Raw genomic sequence first — 7,152 nt, 5'->3', positions numbered from 1 at the left:
CATAGCAATTAATCACAGGTGGACCTTTAATCAGTTAACTATTTTATTTTTCTGAATCACACATGTAATATTATAAAAACTAATCTAATTAAACAAGGATACAGTTTTACTGAAGGTGAGACATACATACCATATTTATAAAGTTATTAATAACTGTAATATTAGTACTGATAAGGTCTAGGATGAGGCTCTATGCTCTATTTTAAACACCACAACATAACACCCTTTCCTCTCAAAGTGTTTAATAGTAAGAACTGCATTAATGTCTAACATGATCAGTGCAGAACAAAAGACTGTGTTGAAAAATGTTTCTTTTATTATTTTTGGCAGGACAAATTTCTTCAGAAGTGGAATGAAGGGCTGAAAAGATGGTGGTAAAAGAGAACAGGTTCATAAAAGAAGGAACAGTCAGTCAGCCATTTTCTACCGCTTATTCTATAGTGGGTCACGGGGAAGCTGGTGCCTATCTCCAGCAGTCTATGGGCGAGAGGTGGGGTCCACCCTGGACAGGTCGCCAGTCCATCGCAGGGCAACACACAAACAACCATGCACACACTCATTCACACACCTAAGGGCAATTTAGAGAGACCAATTAACCTAACAGGCATGTCTTTGGACTGTGGGAGGAAGCCAGAGTACCCGGTGAGAACCCACGCATGCACGGGGAGAACATGCAAACTCCATGCAGAAAGACCCAGGACCTTCTTGCAGCAAGGCAACAGTACTACCAACTGTGCCACCGTGCAGCCCTGTTTCGAAAGCTCTTGGCATAATAAAATAAATGTGTTTGACTAAGATTTATGAAAATCAACTTTATACCACTTTCCTTTTTTGAAATATAAGAATAAAGGCAATGGAGCCTCAGGAGCTGAACACTTTGATGAGAATGTAACGTTTAAAAAGGTAATTTATGTAGATGAAGAGAGAAGCACATTTATCTGGCCCAAAGTAAACATCTCTGAGTTTAAGAAAAACTTTTGTCAGCAAAAATTCAGATCAAATTCTTTTCTAAATACCTCACAATGTGTCATTATTTGCTTCAGCAAAATAATTTTTCATCAGGCCTAAACTCTGTTTCTCCTTGTCCTTCATTAAGCTTCTAACACTGATAAAAAGTTAAATTATTGCAAACCTTTTTAATTTGATTCACAATCATTTACATTCAGTCTAAAACCAGCCGAGACAGAGAACTGGTACAATATGTCCTAAATTATTTTAATTTTAAATTACCTATAAATTGTCTTATTGAAATCGAAATATTTTGGATTTGGGCTAAAGACCCCAATGTTTTGAGACCCTAAAAACACCCCTGGTGAAAGTTCCTCTGCTCTCTGTTCCTCATCATGACCCTGATGATGCTCATTAGAGTGAACCTCCATCTCATGTCTTGCTGGGTGAATCAGTGATTAGCTGTAACTTACAATTAACCCATTCTGAGTCAGCATTCAGGTTTTACCGCTATCTTTGCCTGGGTTATACCGCTCTGCTTCCACCTGTTCCTGAACACACACGCTCCAGGCTCCCACTCTCTGGTTGGCTCCACGTTTCTCTGAAATAAGCCCCGTTCGAGGCGCTCAGTGTATTTTTCGGGTAATGAAACGAGGCAGGTCGTCGGCCCTGGAGTGAACTGCTGTTCTGGACTTCTCCAGAACGGAGTCCGTCTCTGCCTGTGCGTGTAGTTGCGCATTCGCAGTGCCGTGAGGACAGATAAGTATTTTTTGTCTTCTCCTTTTAACTCATTGTCAGGTTAGGTGGAGCGGAACGTGATAATATGGAACACAAGTGAAAAAATCTGATTGTTTTTGAATAAAATTGTTAAGTCCAATTCCAATTTGTGGCTGCATCTTAATACTTCTAAATTTCTTCTATCGAGAAGTCCGGGACTACTCAGAAAACAGCCGGGGCTTCAGCCCCGGAAGCCCAGGTCTAACTACGCGCCTGTTTATACCTATATGGACCATGTTGATGTGCGTTTTTGCATTCATCTTTATTCCTCCCATAAACTTCTAAATATAGTTTATCATTCATAATATGGTAGCTGTTGACTGAGAATATCATTTAATTTCATGAAAAAGGTTAATTTCTGCAAACGTCCAAGATATTTAATTTCCCTGTCAGAGATTCCCCAAATTATATGATCACGTGCATTCTACCTGTTTAAATTAATTTATGTTGTCTGTGATTCATGTCCATTTAATAATGTACTGTTTTTAACGCAATGTTGAATTAATTAAAAAGAAGCAGGTGATGTATTTACATGAGAAGTTATAATGGATTACTCTTGACTAAATAAGCAAAGGAACAGCTTTGATGTCGGAGTCTGAGAGTTCTGTATTGTCTGTTGTGTGCCACTAACCATGCTTCACCACTAGATGCCGCCAGAGCCCCGGTACCGAGGGTTAACAGGTGCTGCCAATTCCAATCATCTGGAGGGGTTTAAAAAGGGTTGGCTGTCAGCACTCCAGTGCCTGAGTGTTTGCCATTGTGGTAACTTCTTCTGGACGACAACTGAATTTTCACTCCATTAAAGGTGTGGTTGTACTCACTCCTTCGTTGTGCTCCTTCCAGGTGAATTCCATGTCCTGGCTCCTGTTAGGATCCTGTCGAAAACCCTGAACTCAAGCTTCCAAGAACCTCTGAAGAATCACGCTCCAGCTGGCACCCCAAGCTTCATACTCCTAGACCTCAGGCAAGCGAACCTGCTCACCCTCCACCCAACCTCAAATACACCGGGTGCTCTTCCACTGTATGGACTGTCGTCAGTCGAACCCTCACCAATGCGGTAACTACTTACCTTGGACCAGATTCTCGACCATGCGGCAGCTCTCGATCCAACCTCTCAGGCTCCACACATCAAGCCTCCCTGGACAGACCTCCACTCCAACTCCTGTAAACAAAGAACTATCACAAACTATTCACTATCCATAACCTACCACCAATTAACTTACCTGATCTTCTTCTCTGTACAGTTTGGTGTTTCCAGTCCCGGGTCCTGTTCCATAATCCAAGATGCAAAAAATAAATAAATTAAACTTTTCTTTAGCCTCCTAAGTGTCTATCTGCATGTGGGTCAAATCCGGGAATAAAACCATGGCATTTGAAATGTTTAAATGTGATAAAATCATAATTTTTGTTTCATTATTATTCATGCATGTTTATGATGACTTTAAATAAAAAGCTACAGTTGTACTTGTGTCTTCAGAATTACTGCTCTGAGAAACCTTAGAAACAGAAATATCCTGTATTGTCCCTGAGTGAGGAACTTCAGGTGTACGAGCATCAAAGTGACATGAAAAATGAACGATTCTAGATTCAAACAAAGGTAAAAATATAAAAAAATTAAGAGGAAGGCTTTTGTGAAATTCCAGCTGCTATAGTCCGGTGGATGTTTTCAGCTTTAGAGGGAAATGAAAACATTTTAAAAAAGATAAACCTTATCAACCACTGGGAGAAATGTCATTGATGCCTGGGCATCAGTGGGGCAAAAGTAAAACCATGCAGTCTGTTATTCAGTTCCTCGTACTTTTGTGAAAGTCTAGAGTATAAATGCACAAAATTAAATGGTTGTGAAGTCTTTTCGAAAAAATTGTGTAGAAATATAGTTGCGTAAATATGTTTGAAATAAACAGTGCAATTTCAACGGTCCTATTTTAAACTAAAATGCTTTTCCCCCTGCCAAGGAACATTAACTTTGCTTAAATTTTTGTTGAACTCTGCAAATGACTAAATGAAACACCTGCTGGCATAGATTATGCTCTTGTTGATGGGAAACAAATCAAATTTTATTCCTTTTAAAAAATGAAACAACATTTCTGGATAACAAGCTTTACAAAACATACAGATAAGCTAACTAATTACCTGAAACTGAAATTAGCAGATCACACAAAGAATGCATGTTTTTGATCAATATTTATAGCTACATTGGAACATAATGATGCTCATTATTGCATTCATCTTTATTCCTCCCTTAAATCTCTAGATGTAGTTCATCATTCTGTTTTTAGGATTAAATCTGTGGTTGACACATCACTGTGTGTTGCATAATATGGTAGCTGTTGGTGTCCCAGCAAGCAGCAGCAAAGTGACAGGCAAAATGAACGCATGTAGATTCACACAAATGTAAAAATATAAAAACAAAGCTTCAGAGGCAACCACTGAGAGAAATGTCACTGATACCTGTGCACCAGTGGGGCAAAAGTATGTCATGACAGAATTCAATGATAGTACTATAATCAGTATGAGAAAAAGAAAAGAGATCATTATAAATATTCAAAAGTATACATACCCCTTGATCTTCTCCACAGTATGTTTAGACTACAGTAAAAACATTGAGACCGATATATTGTCATTAAATGCTGGGCAGTGTGCGGTGGGGATTGGGGGTATGTCTTCACTTTGGTGGAGGGGCTGGCCGGCCTGCTAGGAGCGGCAGGGGTTATGCCACGCAGGTGAATGCATGGCAAGCATGCCGGGGCTCCTCCAGGTTTGTGATGTAGGGTTGGTGGGTGGCCTTCCTTCACTGCTTCATTCTTCGTCTCTGACCGCCGGGCTGCGGTTGCAGTTGGGTGGGTGGGGTGGTGGAGTGCATCTTGTACTTGTGCTGAGGCAGCCGGCGGGTTGTTATCAGCCGGAGGAGGTGGGTCGTGCCGAATGTGGAAACCCGGCTGTCGCGGGCACGTTTATTTTATTTGTACATTAATTATTTTCTGTATCTTTTTGTATATATGTATATTTGTTTAATTTTAATTTTTTTTATTTTATTTATTTGTTTTTATTTATTTTGTATTTTGTTTGTCTCTCATGGATGAGCAAGCTGGGGCTGCTGGGGTTGGCTGTGGCAGGTGCCTCTGCCCGCAGGTGTGTTGGTGGTTCTCTATGTTCGGGGCTGACAAAGAGGAAAATACAGAATAGAGAAGAATGGGGATTTGATATATTTTGAAGTGGCATGATTGTTGGTGCCTTGTTGATGTCAGAGATCAAAGGAAAATGGACAGACTGGTTCAAGATGATAAAAAGGCAACAGTAGTTCACATCCCAAAGGGTGCCTCTCCTGTCACAAAAGAACAGGAAACTGAGCACCAATTAACACAGGCTAACCAAAATTAGAAAATGAAGGGTTAGGAAAACATTGCTTGGTCTGATAAGCCTTGATTGCAGGTGTGGCGTTCTGATGGTAGGTTTATAATTTAGCATTAATAGCATGGATCCATGCTGCAAGTATCAATGGTTCAGGCCACTGCTAGTGGTGTAATGGTGTGGAGGATATTTTCTTGGCACTCTTAAAGTCCCTTAGTACCAATTTAGCATTGTTTAAAAACCACAGCCTACCTAAATATTGTTGCTGATGACCATGTCCATCCCTTCATAACTGTTAGGTATTATTTAGTCAACTCAGAGGTAAGAACGATACAGTCATAGTTACTTGTGACAAGGGTAGCCCACTTTGCAGTGAAACTACAAAGTTTTGACACCCTATCTCTTTATTTATATACACAGTTCAACAGACAGTTCAGACAGGGTGTATGTGTGTGAGACGGAAAGGAGGCTGGTTCACACAGAGATAACAATGATCTCACACACACAGGGAGGAAGGCATAGTGCAGGTGCCTTGCAACCCAAGGTTTTTACATGAGTGATAACAAGTCCTCACACCCATCCAACAGTCCCTCCTTTTATCACAAGTAAAAACATTTAATATAAAAACGAGTAAGAAAAATACTTTGTATGAGCGAAAACCCACGGACGGTAAACAGATTATATTTTGTGGGAAATACTCATACGGCCCCGCCGCCCTCGGCGACCATTAAAAGTTAAATGTTGACTTGAAATCATAAAAATAAAAGAATAATACTTGAAATCATAAAAATAAAAGAATAATACTTGAAATCATAAAAATAAAATAATAATACTTGAAATCATAAAAATAAAAGAATAATACTTGAAATCATAAAAATAAAAGAATTAAAAAATCTGCCCTGTTTATGTCATCATTGTACTTTTTCTCATTTCACTTAAGCAACAACTTCTTCCGATTTTCTGCTGTAAGGTTATTTTATGAAATACAATGTATGAGTACACTCAGGCTTTTGATGTGATTTATTTACAACATGTCATCATAATCGTCCCCTTCATTTTCGTGCATTTCTACCTGGTTCAGTGTTGCATATGCCACCATGAACAATACCAGAAATTCTGTAGGAATGGATGTGCGTCATGTTCTTCCGTCAGTGTTCTGAGATGGGTCCCGTCTGATGTCCATCTCTTCTGGTTCGGTATCACCTCCTGTGGATCCTGCTTTAGATAGAGAAAGAGTCCTGCTACCAGAATTAAGCTCAGGCTTATCAGTCCTGTCCACAAGTTACAGAGAGCCATTTTATAATTGGGCGCAGATCAGCTGTTTTCTTCACCGGTTTGAGACGCTGGGCCATCTTTGAACCCGGACTTCCTCTGCTACCCCGTCGGTTGGTTTGGCTCCTGTAACGGCAAAACTGGCTTACAGTGGCTTTTATGGATCCAGGAAGGCCTCTCTGCTATTTTCAGAGCTGTGGGCGTTGTCAGGAGTATTTGAAACGGCCCTTTCCACCAAGGAGTGCTCCAATCCTTCCGGTGGAGTGTCTTAATCAGGACCAGGTCTCCAGGCCTCATTCTGTGGGATAGGAGCAGAGATTATCGGCAGACCACTGGACATTTGTTCTTCTTTTGTCTGCAACATTTTATTCATCCACTCAGCTAATGAAGGTTCCTGTTGTGCTTTCTCTATTTCATTCATGTCAGAGGGCAGAGAAAACGGTCTGCCATGTACCATTTCTTTGAGAATACAAATTCACATCAGCAACTTGGTGTCACGTGATCTCAGGCTCAGAACACAGTGGGTGGAGTTATACAATGATGTACAGTAGGTGGCAAATGGAGTAAGACCGGTTTGATTTGGAGTTATTCTCATCCATAATTAACCAGGGATAGGCATTCGGGCCATGGCCTCCCTGTTTCTTCCATTGTTTTCCTTAATCTTTAACTGAAACCCTAATGCATTAGAACTTAGTTCTATTAATTTATTTACAAAATGAGTTCCATTATCTGACCTTATAATCTGTGGGATACCATATGTGGGGAAGAAATGTGTCACTAGGTTCATCTATTACAACTAGGCAA

At 40.2% G+C, this 7,152-nt stretch overlaps 1 long non-coding RNA gene across 1 annotated transcript; it reads left to right on the top strand.

The window, feature by feature from the left end:
* Positions 1-1,545: 1,545 nt before the first annotated feature.
* Positions 1,546-3,037, top strand: LOC124874414. Its single transcript, XR_007039800.1, has 2 exons — positions 1,546-2,889; positions 2,970-3,037. It is a non-coding gene; the product is annotated as an uncharacterized LOC124874414 (long non-coding RNA).
* Positions 3,038-7,152: the final 4,115 nt, after the last annotated feature.

The sequence above is a fragment of the Girardinichthys multiradiatus genome, chromosome 9 (genome assembly GCF_021462225.1).
Source record: "Girardinichthys multiradiatus isolate DD_20200921_A chromosome 9, DD_fGirMul_XY1, whole genome shotgun sequence".
Lineage (NCBI taxonomy): Eukaryota > Metazoa > Chordata > Actinopteri > Cyprinodontiformes > Goodeidae > Girardinichthys > Girardinichthys multiradiatus.
Note: the sequence above shows the minus strand (reverse complement) of the source record. Positions and strands in the feature narration are given on the sequence as shown.